Source organism: Myotis brandtii, unplaced genomic scaffold (genome assembly GCF_000412655.1).
Source record: "Myotis brandtii unplaced genomic scaffold, ASM41265v1 scaffold53, whole genome shotgun sequence".
NCBI lineage: Eukaryota > Metazoa > Chordata > Mammalia > Chiroptera > Vespertilionidae > Myotis > Myotis brandtii.
Genome location: NW_005369942.1, coordinates 3,832,932 through 3,851,613, shown reverse-complemented (window position 1 = coordinate 3,851,613; position 18,682 = coordinate 3,832,932). Strand labels below are relative to the sequence as shown.

Below are 18,682 nucleotides of genomic sequence, written 5' to 3'. Positions count from 1 at the left end.
TGAGGCTCCCTGCCCACCAACATGATTGTAGAATGGCCAACAGACAGCTGCCTTTGTGTGACTCAGGTTGCCTGTTCCCAATGAAGCTTTTATATTGTACCCAGAGCTGCTTTGTGTGCACATCACTTCAATAAGGCACCTGCTCATAATTACTCTAGGACCCATGGGCTTATGTCATGTTACAGAGTTGAACCAAGGTAGTTCTGTAAAGTGATGTCTGAACTTGCTTCTACTGAGACTTAATTAAGCATCAATGACCGTACAAAGGATATACCACAATAAAAAATATTGTTAGACTAGTGATATGCATGTAAGTTCTAGACATCTATGACCACCAGGCTCAGGTTTTTTTGTGTTTTTTTTTTTATTAATCAGCCTTAGGTATCTATGTTTTTCAAAATATATAAAGAATTATCCATTATAAAATCTCCTCATTCAAATTTTTGTTTGGCTTTAAATTTTTTCCCCACAAATTAACACAACAGATTATTTTTCTTTCTTTTACAATCTACCAGTGACAATTTTTTAATTTTTATTTTTGGTATCATTGATTTGGAATTTACACTTAAGAATGTTATAATATCAGGGGACATTGTAAACAAAGACAAAACTAAAAAATAAAGCATGTCCACTGGAAAATTCTTGAGGAACAAAGGATATTAATGCTGTTTTATTTATGAGAATTATGAATTGGTGATGTGTGATTTAAGATTGTGTTGAATATGGGACATCAAATCAAATGAGCTTTTCAGTATCTGGATTTAAAGTGATAAACACATTAGGGATTGGTGTTCTGGCGATTGGTGCTTTGATTTTTTTATTTTATTTTGCTTAGAAGCAGTGCCCCCACCCCCACCGCCACACACACACACCATTTTTAAGCTTCAAGTTTTAAACTAAATGTATCAGTTTCTATAATTCTCCCAGGTATCATAATTTATATAATATTTAACACTTTTTTATTATACTATTTTAAATTTGAAAGTACCTCTCTCCTTTAAAAATATATACCATTAAATGTTCTCTTATGAACATCTGTACTACCATCTACTGGATAGGTTAGTATATATCAGCAATCATATTTTTATCAGCCATTCAAACCAGAATATAACAAATTTGAAAAGCAAAACAATATCATTTTTAGTAATCAAAATCTACCATTTAGGAACAATAATAATAAATGATTGTGCATACATATATCATACTGAAAAATATGTATACATATGCATCTACACTGTATATAAATTTCATGTGTGTACTGATCATACATTTTTAAAATAAAATTGGATACTTATTTGGCATTTGCTTGTTTACTAAATCTTTCACTTTTATTCAGGATCTCACTATCAGTTTTCAAATACTTTTTGAATCTAGAGGTGAAATGAAGTTTGGATGTAGTGAATTAATTTTTTACCTGTTGACATTTATGTACTTTGTTTCCTTAATGGCTTATTTGTTAAAGTGATAATACTTAAATTGTCAAGGGGTGTCAGATAACACATCTGGATGAAATTCAGAAATGTGAACTAGAGCACTGTATTTGCAAATAGAAAACGGAAAAGACTCATCTTCATGGCCCTCTAAGCTGCATGAGTTCATGTTTGGGCACTATGATGGCTTAGTGCTCGTATCTCGAGAATGAAAAACTGTGGATGCATGGAACATGCATAAATGTTTTATTGTAAGAAGTCTGGGCTTATATCCTGACTGTACCATCTATAAACTGTTAAAACTTGAGCAATTTAAGTGTCATTGCTAATACTTAGAATATATATATTATCACTTTTGAGAACATCAGAGAGAATTGATATAGAGTGCCTATTAGCTCTTCTTATAATACAAGATAATTAGAAAAAAATTCTGGATGATTACAATTTACAAATACCTTTGGATTTATTTTGCATTCATTATGAGACTCCTTAGTCAGCCAATATATGCTAATGAGTTAATAATAGTAGTGAAGTCAGCAATGAATTGGTTCATTGTTTGAAATATAAAAGAAAATCAAAGTTGTCTTTATTTTTACTCTCAATGTATGCATTTAATGAGACGATGTATGTGCTTTAGCATATACTTCCTTTAGTTCTGACAATAAATTGTTTGAATAATGCAGCAAAATATATAAACCACAAACAAAAAAAATAGAATGCATCTTTACATAGATGGGACTTACTTTTAATAATTAAGGACTATATCCCATTAAATAGTGGGGCAGGTAAATCATAAATTATTTTATTGCTATTATTGTGAGTGTTGGTTGTTACTATTTATTGTTAAGCAAGATTTAATAAAAAAAAAGATCCACATCCATTTGAATTTAGAATTGATTTGCAAGACACTATTTCTTCTGGGTGAATGGAAATGGATATTTATTGGAACGATGAAAATGGTAAAACAAAACAAAACAGCTACTTAAAGTCAAGCATATTTAAGGAGCTCATTATTTTTACTCAAGTACCCACTAAGTATAGTTGGAAATCAACATTTAATGATTTTGGTTAAACATCAGGGTAAAAAGGTATATTCTCAAATTACAGAATCTGTTTTCCTTTTTTGTAGACGTTAAAATAAGGATAATAGAAAAACATATTTTTCTATAAAGTTTAGTTACTGGGGTTGGCAAGTAATAAGATAAATATGTTGATTTAGAATTAGTTACCAGAACAATTACATCCATATATCTACAGTTACATTTTTATGAGCTTTTCTGTCTGATATTGAATGCCGTAAAGTGTTCTAATAAATTAAACAATCACATTTATGTTTTCACAAAGTTCTTTTATTCTACTTTGCAATAAATAAATTTTAAGAATATAAATTTTAAAAGGCAATTTATATGATATTCCAAGAATCAATCAGGTGTTTTTTTGTTTGTTTGTTTGTTTGTTTTAATTAAATGTATAGGCCCTGGCCAATGTGGCTCAGTTGGTTGAACATCCTCCTTTGCATGGAAAAGTCATTGCTTCAATTCCAGTCAGGGTATATGCCCAGGTTGCTGGTTCCACCCCCAGTCAGGTGTGTGCAGGAAGCAATCAATGTTTCTTTCTCACATTAATGTTTCTCTCTTTCCCTCTCCCTCTTCTCTCTCTCAAGTCAATAAAACATCCTATATAATAAAAGGCTAATATGCAAATCAACCAAATGGTGGAAAGACTGGTCGCTATGATGCACACTGACCACTAGGGGAAAGATGCTCAATGCAGGAGCTGCCCCCTGGTGGTCAGTGCGCTCCCACAGGGGGAGCGCTACTCAGTCAGAAGCCGGGCTCATGGCTGGTGAGTGCAGCGACGGTGGTGAGAGCCTCTCCCGCCTCTGCGGAAGTGCTAAGGACCCCTCAGGAGGTGTCCGCCTGCCAGCTTAGGCCCACTCTGGGGGGTTGAGGGCCTAAGCTGGCAGGCAGACATACCCTGAGGGGTCCCGGACTGTGAGAGGGCACAGGCTGGGCTGAGGGACCTCCCCCCCCAGTGCACTGGGCCTCTAGTATTTAATAAATAAATGAATGAATAAATGTATTGGGATGACATTGGTTAATAAGATTACATAGGTTTTGAATGAACACTTCTATGCTACATCATCTGTATATTGCAGTGAGCCCTCCACCCAAAGTCACATCTATCATGTCACCATATATTTGATCCCAATTACCCTTTAATAACCCCTAACCCCTTTCCTCTCATATAATATACTAGAGGCCCAGTGCACAATATTTGTGCATGAGTAGGGTCCCTAAGCCTGGCCGGTGATCAAGGCCAATCAGATTTCCCGCCTCCGGGCTACCCCGCCTCCTTCCCTTGCTCCCTCAGCGCCCTGCTGCCGCTGGTTGCCCACCTTGTTCCACACCACCCCCTGGTGGTCAGTGAACATCATAGTGAGTGATCGAACTCCCAGTCTCCCAGTTGAGCTCCCGAGGGGTCAATTTGCATATTAGCCTTTTATTATATAGGACTAGAGGCCCAGTGCATGAAATTCATGCACAGGAGGGTCCCTAGGCCTGGCTGGTAATCAGGGCTGAGCTTTGGGGCAACTAGCGGGGCAATTGGGGGGCCCCACTGGCACCTGCCTTGGCTGGCCTGGCACCACCCACTTGCTGGCCCCGCCCCCCACCACTGCTGCCAGTTGCCTCCCTCTGTGGGGCAACTGGTGGGGCAATCAGGGGCCCCCGTTGGCACCCACTTTGGCTGGCCTGGGGCCTGCAGGCTGGGGACAGCTCCTGCATTGAACATCTGCCCCCGGTGGACAGTGTGCATCATAGCAACCGGTCATTCCACTGTTCAGTCGATTTGCATATTAGGCTTTTATTATATAGGATTATTAGAGTAATATGAAATACATTATGAAATATAACATAAAAAGTAAAATAAATATGAAATCATTAGTGATAATATTTTGTTTTACTTTCAAAATCATCCTTCAAAATACCATTATTCATATAAGTAAAAATAAGAAACTATTTTTTCAAGCAAATTTTTTATTACCTCCTAATAATTAGTGATATATTTGTTAAGTATACTTTTGTGAACTTTGCTTACTCAATTTTAATAATTTCACTTAATTAGGAAGTACTATTTTAAGGACTCATGTCTTTTAAATACTTTTACAAAAAGCTTACAATTTTTGCAAAATTTATAATTGGTGATTTTTAAAAATTACAATTTATAATCCTGTGACTAAACATGATTCTAATCATCCTTTCTTTCAATAATACATCTAAAGAAAAATATTAAAAGGGGTAGCTGTGATCAAGTGTCAACAACATATTCAAATAGCATACAAATGGCATTTTAATGATTATTTAGACTTTACCTTTCAAAGTGATAATGTGGATTACATTTCCTTCTAAGCAGCTTTACAATTAAATAAAGCATCATATGCAAATAACTTTACAGAGTTCCTATCTTATAGTAATTTTTTTATGCATGTTAGTTCTATCCTTTCAGTCCTGGGAGGAAATTATCTGGATATACTTTTAAATGATTCAAGCAATTGTTCTCTACTAATTTATTGCCACCCTCCCCCAACCCCATGGGTATGCAGAAAAGAATGATGAATGGTCCCAGCATTTGGGGATTCTCTGTTTCAGAAAATCAGTTAAGACATATGACAAGCAGTAGGTCCATTAGTCAAACATACAGTATACATACTCTCTTATTCTTAAAATTATTATTTCTGTTATAAAGGAAGGATCTTGATATTGGTTCAAGTTAGACTAAGATTATTCTTGGATATATATACACATTCCCAATGTCAGCACCAAACTCAAGTTCATTACAATTTATTTTATTGTCCACATATTAATAGGTGTCTTTTTAAAACATTTGGGCATTCCAAGAAGCAATCCTCTACACATACTAGTATAATCTTAATATAGCCAATGAATTCTCCTAATACTGAAATAAAAAATAAAATACATCAGGAAAGTACTAAATTTGAGGCTTTATCCTCAAATTTTTTTTTTATATCTTTGAATTTCCCAAGCATAAGAATAGTAGTTTTGTGATTATGCACCCTTAATAAAAAGAAATAAAGACAAACTTGCCACAGGCACTATCCAATCCTACTGTGAGCAAATTTGTTTCTGGTGATCACCTGTGAGAGGCAAACATCTTCCTCCAGAACAATGGGGTTCAATTTCGGTTATCTTTTGTGATACAGTAAATGACTCTTAGGTGCCAGGTGAGTTCATTTGCCTTTTAGGTACAACAGACTCACTGAAGTGTCATACAGTAATATTAACATGGATTGTAAACTCAATGAACCAACACATATCATCACCAATTCTGTGCTATGCAGAGCACCTAATTAACTGTAGAAAACTGTGTTTTCAGTTTGAATATTGTCCAGAAAAAAAATTTAATTTTAGAAGAACAAAGCTAGAAAATTATGAGCCATAGCATTCAAAATTAAGGTATTACAGTTTTTCTTATCAATGGCAAATCTGATATACCTAATCTGTTCACTTTTCTAGACCCTTGATTTTTTTAGGCCCTAGTTTTATGAAACTAGTTTATTGTCTTTCTCTGAGCAGTTGTTGCCATTTTAAAAATATTATTAGTTTTAAAATATATATTTTATAATGCTGTTTTCACATTCTGAATAGCTGATTTTATTTCCAACCACTTCACTTTTTTCTTAGTCACAAAACAGATAAGTAGAAGCTGAAACAAGAAAATTTCATTTTTAACATTATATAAAATTTGTTTTTTCCCATAAACTTAACTCATATATACTTTTTCCACTTCAACTAGAAATGATAGTACTAGAATTTATTTATACCTTCCAACTAAAACAATATACTTCCAAAAAATTTGTCACATGTTAAACCCTTCTCTGTTTCTGTACAAAATATGTGAAAACAAAGGAAGAAATACAAAAGAAGAATAAAAAGTTTAGTAAAGCAATGTCTAGATTTTAATTTTTTGAACAATATATATCTATGATTATATAATGTTCAATTGTGTGTGTTTGTGATGAAGACAGTAGGTGATAGCAATAGAGAAGAATTTTTAAATAGTAATAGAATCACTTAAGTTAGTCTTGAGAAAAGTTACTGGTAAAAGAATATTATATATCTTTTGTTCCAGGATAATGCTAGAATCTTTTTCACATCCCTCAAAAAAGGGTTGCCCAATACTGATAGCCTATTCCTTTTAAAGATCATTCTGAATATGGAGGAGTTAGGTGGTATCTTACAGAGTAGAGCAAGACAGGTTGAAATTGAATCTGAAAGTAATAAGGAGAAATATAAAAATTATTTCTCAGAAGTTGAATGGAGAGGATAACAGGAGATTAAGAATCAGTTTTTAAATTAAAAAAAAGAAATTAAATGGGTGTTTAGGCACAATGCGGGGGGGAGAAAAGGAAACAAATAGAAAAAGAGTAGGAAGACGAAAAGATTTGTTATATGATTGTTACTAATTTCCTTTTGAGATACAATTCTCAGGTTGTCTTAACACACATGGTTTCCACATCTTCATCAATGAGTTCATTTTATGTTAAATTTTCTTTATAAATATTAAAATTTACAAACTTTTCTTTTGGAACCTGTTGTGTGTATGTTTTCTTTAATGTTTTTTCCCCCTAAACCTTGCTACTTACTATTCATTCTCTTCAGATCATCGGTGGCAGCATCACTTGGGGTCTTCTTGAAAATGCAGAATCAAGCCCTACCCTGACTTAATAGAATCAGAATCTGCAAAGTGACAAAACCCCAAGTAATTTACAATACATAAAAATAGTCTAGCAGCACCACATATTACACATTTAAAATTTTTTTTAATAAAACCAATTTTAAACTCTCTTAAATGTCAAACTGGAATGACTGAGTGTGGAAGAGTTCCTTGAAGGTTTGCTGAATTTAACATTAGGAATTCAGGATTATACCAGGGCACACTCTGGAGAGAAGCTGTAGGACTTGATGAGCAGCGAAGATGTATTGGAAAGACTGTTGGAGGCTAACTTCAACTACCTGGCAAAGTTAGAAACAGCAGTGTAAATCATGGTTCCATCTGATAACCTTTTAAAGGAATGGTAACCAACATTTTACTGGGAATATAGGATATTTTTCATTATCCTGCATCTCAGTTGTGTAATGGAAGAGTACATTGGACCATAGAAACATTTTATATTATAGCAAGGTGTCTTAATAGGAGTTTTATAGGTATAGATGGAACAATTAATTGGTTAGGAATCAGTCTGAAATTGTTGATACCTGTCTCTTCTTTGTGTTTTTTTTTTTGTGTGTGTGTGTGTGTGTGTGTGTGCGTGTGTTTTGTTGTTGTTGGCTAAGAGGGAAAGAATGTGAACGATGAAAACGTATGGCACTTTCTGTCACCAAGTTGCTATTCTGAGTTCCTAAAGTCAGAAGGGATGAGAAGGTTATTTTTTCACAAAACCATGTGAAATTAAACACCATGGAACACTGACCCTAGAAATGTCACTATAACAACTACTAGTAACTTGATTGCTTCTATGATAAAGGAATCCTATATAATAAAAACCTAATATGCTAAGTGTCCAGTTGTCCGGTCAGCCATTCAACCAATCAAAGCATAATATGCTAATGATATGCTAAGGCCGCTCAACTGCTCTCTATGATGTGCACTGACCACCAGGGGGCAGACGCTCCAACTGGTAGGTTAGCTTGCTGCTGGGGTCCAGCTGATCTGGACTGAGTGAGACCGGCTGGACACACCCTGGAGCCCTCTCATCGTCCCTCCCCAGCTGGCCAACTTCCCATGTCCTTCCCGGCCCTGAACCTGCACCGATGGGGTCCCTCGGCCTGGCCTGCACCCTCTCACAATCTGGGCTGAGGGACCCCTCCTCCCCGAGTGCACAAATTTTGTGCACTGGGCCTCTAGTAAATATATAATTTATATTTTATTTATTTCATCCTGACAGTAAATACAAGGTTTCTGGATCAGAGGCAGATTGATTATTTAATTACAAAATATCTGAGTGCTGCTTTTCATGCTTCGTTTTCCTCCATGGGGCAACATGGTGAGAGCCAGATGGACGCTGCATGTGGAGGAGAGGATTAGAAGGGGTCCCACACTGGGAGAGGAACTCAAAATTACAAAATTGGAAGCTTAATATACGTGTTGGCATATTAACCCCCAATCCCCTCTGGAGAGAGCGTTGTCTATTTTGCTCTGAAATGTAAACACATCTCTCTTTGGGAAAGAAGGGGAAAGTCACCTGGGTTTTCCCAACCATTTGGAACATAAGGAATGGCACTGGGTTTATTTATTACCATTAGAAATGTAACCCTAATCCTAACCCTATTGAACAGAACAAAGAAAAAGAATATTCACTTGTCTAGTATTTTCAAAGAATAACAAAAGAGTCCCATGTGTATGTGCAACATACTCACTTGACAACCAAAAGCATGATTAATTTGTTTCTCTGTAAAACCTATTTGGATTTCTAAATAAATTAGGATCATTAAGTTGTGAATCAGATTAGGAAACTGAAAACAAATCAGTTAAATAGATGTTTCAGTAATATTTTAAGCTTTTAAGAAAGTAGCAAAGATTATTTGCAGATAGCTCAACCTCTGCATTACTACAGGTTAGTAAATGTTGCAAATCCCTAATCCTATAACATGCTCCATAAAAACAGGCTTCTGGAAGAAGTAGCTTTAGGAAGGCATTAGCTATGAAAAATTCTTCAATAAAAAAACCTCTCTAACCTTGTTTAACTCACTGTTGGCCCAATTTAATTAACCATTGAATCTTTTACTTTTTATATCTTTTAATACAGGAGAACTAACACAAATGCGATTTTTCTCCCTCATGAATTTGATTAGCAATACCTTGCTGTGTAAAATGTGGGCCAGCAGCACAGGAATCACCTGGGACATTGTTAGAAATACAATGTTTATCATTTTGAAAAACTGAATGAGAATTTGAATTTTATAAGACCTCTAAGTGATTCAGAAGCATATTAAAGTGAAAAAGCAATAGTATAGAGACTGATTTTCAACCATGGCTAAACATTACCATAATGTGGAAGTCTTTTTCTAATACCAATGTCCTGGAGCCACACTAAAAATCTTCAGTAAGTGTTTTTGGGAAGAATCCAGGCATTTTTTTGGAACGTTTACTGGGTGATGCTAATTTGCAGCCAAGTTTGAGAACTGGAGGTAAAGAACTCTACCTCTTAAGAAGCATGATTATGGACGCTATTCTATCTCCATTAATAGCAACTTCATATTTACTGTAGTTTAAGCCAAAACCCTACAGTTTTTCTTGGCTTTTCACATTTTTTCACACACACATTCAGTCCACCAGGAAATCTGTAGGCACTGTAATTCCACTTTTAGCCAAAGGATGAGTATTAGAAACCAGGTTTAATCTCATGCTTATAAAAATCAAGCTCGTACAACCTCCAAAATGGACCAAAACTATGAAACAGCAGTTTTCAAGACTCTAGATAAAGTGAGGAAAATGATCTCTGAGAAATGGTCAACAAATGAGGTGAAACGCACAATTGCCCTGACTTACTGACTCAGACTTTCAGGCCCCAGCTCAGGGAGTCAAACTTTTTGTTGTTGTTATTGAGAGATAATTAACATAATTAGTTTCAGGTGTACAACATAATGATTTTATATTTCTGTATATTGCTAAATGATCGCTACAATAAGTTTAGTTAACATCCATCACCACACATAGTTAAATATTTTTTTCTTATGATGATGTTTAAGATCTCTTAGAAACTTTCAAATATGCAACACAATATTATTAGCTATAGTCACCATGTTGTACATTATTTCCCCATGTTTTGTTTATTTTATAACTGGAAGTTAGTACCTTTAAACCACCTCCAGCCATTTCCCTCAACCTCTCTCCCACCTGCCTCCCACAACTATCAGTGTGTTCTTTGTATCTATGAGTACAGTTTTCTTTATTTGTTGTTGCTGTTTTTTAAGATTTCAAATACAGTGATCATATGACATTTGTCTCTGTCAATTTTCCAAAATCTCATATTGAGTTTTCTAAAATTTCAATCTTTGTTTTCTCAATTCTCTTTCAAAATCAACCTTTTGCAAAGCAGGTTCTAGCTCCATTACATCAATAAATCACAACTCACTTCCATGTAGCTAAATCCATTGGAATTTTTCCCTCTGGTATTTGACTCTAGAAGCTTCCCAAACTTTTGAATGTTTCTCTTTGTTTAAACTATCTCCTTTTGGTTTTCTTGATATTAAACACTCCTTGTTTTTCTTTTTCTTCACGAGTTCTTATCTTTGAAGGCTTGTTTTCCTCTATAGTGTAATTAAAATCTCTATTCCATCATTCAAATTTGGGTCCTTGCTTTTATGAATGACTTCCATTCCACTTGTATAGAGATGACCATCTAATGTGTAACTCCAGCCCAGTCTTCCTTTTTTATTATTTTATAATTCATTTTGGATATTTAAAACTTAATATGTTCATAACTGAAAATAAGACTATTTCTTCCAAACCCAGTTTTATAATATTTCTATCCTTGTCATGAATGTGAAAAAAAAGCATCCACTTAAGAAAAAAATTACATAGAAATTATGCATGGTGCCCCTCTCTTCTTCAAAGCCTCTTTCAAACATTTTTGCTGACTTACCTCTTTATTATTTCACAAATTGATCCACATTTCCATGTCTCTAGTAGCACATTATGTACAGCCATTAAAGTTTTTCATTTTGAACGCTGAAATAGATTCTCAACTGGCCTTTATAAATGTACTTCTCCCTCACTCAAATCTATTTTCCATATGGTAGACAGATTTTTTTTTTGCTTTAAACAATAATCTGATCATACCACTCCCTGATTAAAACTTTACAGTCAACCTCATTGCTCTAAAGATATGAAGTAAAATATTGTTGTAATTAGAAAGGTCCTCATGGTCTTGCATCTACTATTCCTTCCAAAGTTATTTGCATCATGTCGCCTCACTGAAGACTGGAGGTATAAGCCTGCAGTGCTGGTCCCTCCACCCCTGCCTAAGCAATTCATAATCATCCTCTTTATTAAACATCTCTTCCTCTATGAAATTGTCTTTCATCTCCCTGCCTAGGTGACATATGCCATGACATGTCCCCAGAATTCAGTATATCATTTTTATGGTACAACACAGTTACATTTTTTAAAATATATTTTATTGATTTTTTTTACAGAGAGGAAGGGAGAGGGATAGAGAGTTAGAAACATAGATGAGAGAGAAACATCGATCAGCTGCCTCCTGCATATCCCCCACTGGGGATGTGCCTGCAACCAAGGTACATGCCCTTGACTGGAATCGAACCCGGGACCCTTGAGTCCGCAGGCCAACGCTCTATCCACTGAGCCAAACTGGTCAGGGCCACAGTTACATTTTTTAATGCTGTCACAGCTTTTATGTTTCATTCCTTTCCTAAAAAATAAATGTTTGTTTCCTCCACTAGACTTTAGATTCCATGAGGGCAAGGTCAGCAGATGTTTCTGCTCATCATCCTTTCTATGCCTAATATTGTGCTTAAGATATAGTAGGTACTCAATAGTCATTAAACAAATTTAAAAAATCTTGGTTGAGACAAGAGGTGGAAACTTGAATTAAACATTTTTTTATAAGGCGCATATAATCTCTGCTGTGTTGTTGTTTTTTGAAAGGATTTAAGATTTTTTTTTAAGTACTACTTGGTGGATGGAGTACACATAGTGGTTCCCTACATCTTCAATCTATCTTCCTCATGTCAAACATTTACTGAAAACTTTGTATGTCTGAGCATAGCTGAAGCCCTTTGCTTTGTAGAAGGTCTAGCAAAGAAATCTAGTATGAGCTCTTTTTCTTTGAGCTGCTCTTGCTATATCAGCATCATAGAGTTCTAGAAACACAAAGCAGTAGATTCTAATGTTTGACATGAGGATTCTTGATTCATGGAGAGAAGTTGCACACCATCCAATGTTCCCAATTTCCTTTCCTCCCTTGAAGTGAAAAATGAGGTTAAAAGTTGGGCTGAGATAAGAAATTGTAGTGGTGAAGGTGGCAGAGAGGTTTCAGCCCCAGCATACCAGCAGGGGGCTGTTAGCCGGTTTCCTAAATCCACCAGTTTGTGATAGAATTATGACTTCACATTCAAACGTTCATCAGCCTGCCGACACTTATGGCACTCCAACAACCAGGGAACTGAAAACTGGAATAACATAACAGTCAGAATCAAGAGAACAAATGATCAGAGGAACAGGGCTTTTATAACAGAAAGACAGGCAATACAATGAAAAAGTAATAAAAGCAGTAAGGAAATAAAGTGAATTGTAACTTCAAAGAGGGGTTTGTAGTTTTCAGCAACAAAAGAAGAGAAGAAGATAACTTTATTTTCTACATAATTTAATAAGTAAATTTGAGGAAGGCATGAACACTGAGTACCCCCAAATTAGCTTCCTGGAAGATCAATAGAATAAAAAATTTAAAGCATGAAACAAGAAAGGCATGAATAAATGAATGAATGAATGAATCATGAAATATAATGTAGAAAAAACATAAGTGACATAGTATGTAGATCCAAAAGATGTGAAGATTTTAACAGTTGAATGATTGTACACTGGGCATGAATTTTGTGCACTGGGCCTCTAGTCTAGTAATAAAAGGCAACCATTTGAATAGGTTGATATTTAAAATGAGTAACAACTGGTTGCATCCAAGTTCTAACCAATAGGAACTGATGCCAGCTAAAATTATCAGGTGGCTTTACACATGAGCAGTATTCAGCCTGGAATTAAAATCAGTTTATTCAAATCTCCTCACTCTTTCAAGACTCCAGACATAAAGAGTTATTATTAAAGAAAAATATTTACCTCATATCACATGTCCCGCTTATAACAAATATAGAGGAGACAATTCTAGACAATGGAGAGAAAAGAGCTGCAAATACAAGGTTTACCTAGACAAGGTGTATCATTCACCTGTCAGGGCAAAAGTGTTTTTAACAAAGTCAGAAAGGTTTTCTTGTTTCAAAACTTCTGAATCCTTTAGCATTCTAATTTGAATAATAAAAATGCAAGAAGGATGTAAGATGTGTAGCATATCAAAAGGTATTTGGCTATAGAAGACATATCTTTTAGGAAAACTATATTTTGGAAAATGCTAAATTAAATTTTAAAATATTTGTTAAAAATTATAATGCTGTCATTAGAATTTGTGGATACATAGTAGAGTTTCTGAGGAAAAGGTTCTTGCTTTTACCTCTATTTATGTGGGGTAGGCCAGAACATTTAAAAATATCTTTCATAATATAAAATAATTTTGGAGGCTTTAGTTTTCATTACAATGATATACCTTGTAATGAAAAACAAAAGGAAGATTCCAAAAAGTAAAAAGCTATTATAATGAATTGTTTATAATGTTTTTAGAATCAAGTTACTTTCAGATCATTTTTTATATAAACTAAAATTTTTGTTGATCTTTCTATCCTGATATTTTATCACACATATGTGAATAGATTATAGACAGGATTTTAAAAAAATGAATTAACTACTAATAAACATATAAGGAAATGTAGTATTTGAAATGAGTAACTGAAATCCAAATTATTAAATGTTTTATAGATACACTAAATTTTCACATTAGAAGAATCTATGGGGAAAGGGAAAAGAGTAGAATTTGTGACTATGGAAGAAGAGGGGGAAAAAAAACAAAAACAAAAAACATTAGTATAAGACACCATGCACCAAAAGGTTGCTGATTTGATTCTGAGTCAGGGCATATGTCTGGGTTGCAAGCTAGATCCCCAATAGGGATGTGTGGGAGGCAGCCAATTGATGTTTTGCTCTCACATTAATGTTTTCTCTCCCTCTCTCTTCTTCTCTCTCTAAAAATCAATAAAAAAATATTTTTAAAAGACATAGGGAAGGAAAAGGCAGGAAGGAAGGGAAGGGGAAAAAGAGAATGAGAGAAAAAGAAGAGAAGAAAGCCCTTACATACATGTAAAAAATAATCTCAACTCACTCTATACCTAAAGGTTAAAAAAAATATAATGCCTTATCTAAACACACTGTTATGCTAGTTTACTGTGACAATATATCTATCTATCTATCTATCTATCTATGTATATATAGATATGTAACTTTATATTAAAACAATTTTGTTTTTAAATGGCTAAATATAGAAACTTATATCATAGAAGAGCAAAATGGCTAAAAAATCTAAATTAATTAAATCAAACTTCACAACCAATAAATTATTTGAGCAGCATATAAACAATGAAGAGATTCTTGAGGAAAAGTAAGAAAAGTGAGGCATCCTTGTATTTCATCTAGATGGAACTATAGAATAGGACTTCAAAGTGTTATAACTTATTTTCAATTTCTGAATCTTAAATTTTGACAGTGACTATTCTCAAATTTGAATTTATTCTGTCAAGTTCTATAATAAACACCATGTTATTGACCTCTAAATAAATGATATTATACACAATTGAGCCTTATCCTTGGGTAAATATTGGATTTTCAAAATAAACATGCATGATTCACATCTGAATTTCCCACAGCACTTTACACATAGTCTTGTTCAGCAAGTGCTAAATATTTAATATATATATTAAAATGAATATAACTAACAGGATTAGGCACTATCATAGATCAGTTTAGTTTAATACTATTTAAATCAGATACTACTTACTCTCTTTTATTAAATTGTTATGTTTTTTAAAATTGAAATATGCTATCTTTATGTTTGATGGAGTGATCATTCCAATTAATATTTTTACTGAAGTTTTAGTGCTGTTTAACAATATGAGTGCAAGTAATTGTCAGTCTTGCTATGGCTGAAAAAACTAATATTATTGATTTTAAAACATATTTATCAGACTTGTTTTAGAGACTGTTGATTTTCAGTAATCAGACACACTCTAATGTTTTTAAACAATATTCAACTTGAATATTTTACTCTGACTGAAATTTCTCACTTTCACAAAATTATATCTAGAATAAACGGAAATGCTGGAATTTGTAAGTATTTTATTTCTAAACTAACATAGGTGAGCACAGACTCGATTAGCTTAAATATATAGTGCTGATTTTCTGGGGGTGGGAGGTAATGCCACTTGCCAATAACAGCCAAATGAAGATTAATGAACGCATGTCAATCTTAGTCTGCAATAAAGATGTAAATGTTGACAGCCCATTAGGTCAGTCTCTTCACATCAATGATCTTTGTGTTAAACTTTAGTTGGAAGTGCTAGTCAGTGTAAGAGTTGTGGTAATTCATGTGATGTTTATTTATTTATTTTTTAATCTTGAAGACTAATAGATTCCCTGCCATTTATTTTACCTGGTTTTAGGTCCTCTTCCCTGGCCACTGTTACCCACCTGTAGAGTTGTTGTCAGAGTTGACTAAATTGCATGACCCTCGGGCCTGTGCTTCACTTTTGATTATTCTCTCACCCTGAAAAAGTGACTTTAAAGAATTAGAATGACAATGTGACCTCTCCAGCCATGAATATATCCCACAGTGATGACAAGGCAAAAATTGTTTTTCTTTTTTTAAAAAAAATATAGTTTTATTGATTTCAGAGAGGAAGAGAGAGTTTGAAACGTCAATGATGAGAGAGAATCATTGATTAGCTACCTTCTGCACACCCCCTTCTAGGGATTGAGCCCGCAACTTGGGCATGTGCCCTTGACCTGAATTGAACCCAGGATCCTTCAGTCCATAGGCCAACGCTGTATCCACTGAGCCAAACCAGCTAGGGCAAAAATTGATTTTCTCACAACAGTCTCTTTTCCAAAGGAAGGCTTGAGTTTTGATCTTTCTAAGTCCTGTTCAGATTCAGGCCCATAGGCCATGGATCTGTGATGTTTTCACTGAGAAATTTCTCTGTGGCAGGAGTAAAAATCCAAAGCCAGCCAATCATACTGCATATTTTTTTGGACATGAAATCAACTCTTTATGTTGAGTAGTCTCCATGCATGTCATATATACAATGAGCTCTTGCAGAATTGAACATAGACGACTTATTTAACTTGACTTAAAGAAGAGACTTGCCTTGCAAACCCGTTGTTATCCCGTCGGTCTTTGAAGATGTACTAAAACTTGAAGTTCCATAAGCAGTGGGTCAATTTTAATTTTAATCCAGAGTTATATGAAATAAACAAGTGGCAAACAGAAAGCTATTAATTTGTGTGAGAAGTTAAAATGGACGAAACGGGGAATAAAAGCAGTTAGTTTGTGCTTCTACAGCATAGAATCCCCAATTCACATCCTGGGGGAGTGACAAAGCAGTCATTTAATGCCAAGTCAACACATGAATCTTGTCTTTCATTAGTAAACTCTCCTGCTGGTTCATACACTGCCAAAAGTAGACCTCCTACTGACAATCATAGAGGTGTGGAAACTGGGATGGTTTAATAATGCTGTTTTGTTTAACTTCTTTCCTTCTCCTATTTGAAGCCAGCCTTATTTTCCATTGCTTTTCAAACAAACACATGGTAGCTTCATTTATGAAGTACATGTTAAAACTGTTTATGATTCAAATGACCTACTTTCCTCTTGATTTCCTTAGAGCACTTTGAATATCCCAGCCAATTGAGGGTTACATCTGCCTGTAAATTACCCACGCTTTCTCTCTGCACACAGTCTGCCCACATCATCTGTGGATAAATAACCATAAAAAATAAATGGAGAGGAAAGACGACAGCATCTATCTCCCTTTCTTTATGAAAAGTGTTCTACTGAGATGTTGGTTAATGACCTAAGCAGTATTATAGATCCAAAGTATTTTTCACCCCTCTAGCCCACCCCTGCAAACCTTCAGTTTAACTCTTCTCTGTTTTAAATAGTATTGCTCATAGTGGAGAAGCAAGTAACTATTCAGGTAACTATATATAAATTTCACGAAAAACAACCACATAAAAGTCTAGAAAGTGAAAAGATAATTAGATATAGAATTTTTACATACACTCACTTCTTCAAACATTTCTTAAGCACAGTCAAGGGTCAGAAGGAAGCTGTCCAAATTCTCTATGTTAACTAACAAGTTCATATTTATTTCAGGAAATGTTATGTTATTTTTTAAGTTAATTTCCTGGGATTATTTCACAATACTATATATTGTGACTTATTTTTAATAAGGTACAGAATACCTAAACATAAATGGTGTTGTAAAGCTGCTTTATATTGTAAAAAGTAGTGTCCATGAATTAAAACTTTAACTTACTACTTATCTCCATTTAAATTGATAATCCTTCTTTGGATAGAACTGTCTTTATTTAAACAACTTTGTTGTCTTCTTGGAACTACATAAAAATCTATAATTGCTTGTTAAAAAGGACTTAGATTTTTTGTTTGTTGGTTTTAGAAGTGATAAGGAAAAGTGACATAGGTTATTAAAAGGCTTTCAGGTAAAATCTAGAACTATCATGGTGATTTTGAATGTTTAATTATGTGCTTTAGAGTCAAAATATAAGCAAATTCTAAAAGGAATATCAAAACTTTTAGAGAATTGACTGCTTTTTAAAAATAGGAATGTAGCCATTCATAGTGATTGATTTGAAATACAATAGATAGTTAAGAACATAAATTTATGTGTATTTGTTTTAAAATCTTAAATATGTTTTATATATTTTATATCAGAGTATTTTAATTAAGAACTTTAATATTTTATATTTAATAAAGGTGAATTTTGAGCTTTTAGAGAGCTATAATCAACCACCCCCCAACTTAAAAGATACAAATATCTTTTAATTGAATGTTAAGTCACTAGAATGAAAATGTTAATTAATGCTTTGCTTTTAAATATTGAGAATTGTTTTTTTAAAACCCTGTGATTCTAAATATTAAGCATTTAATGCAATTATCTTCTTTATCTAGGACTTATTTTTAAAATTTTTACTTATTTTGAACAAAATATTCATCACAGGAAACTAAAGTTTTCATAAAGATGCTTGAGAAAATGTGTAAATGTATGAAAGTTGAAAGCAAAGTTAGTTAAAATATTAAAATTTAAATGAGGCTGTGATTTCTGTTACTTGGATGGAAGACACATTTTGAAACACATTGGATTACAAACTTTTGAATGGAGAAATATTTTACTTTAAATAATTAAACATTTACTTAATAATATGTAACCATTAGCTTAAGGCTTAGTCAGTTCGAATCAATTATTAATTGACTAGAGGCCCGGTGCACAAAAATTTGTGCACTCGGGGGGCGGGGGAGGGGGGGTCCCCCAGCC

General features: G+C 34.1%; 1 pseudogene; it reads left to right on the top strand.

Annotated features, from left to right (window-relative positions):
• The window catches only part of LOC102262312, a 142,848-nt pseudogene that overhangs the window by 69,926 nt on the left and 54,240 nt on the right, over window positions 1-18,682 (top strand).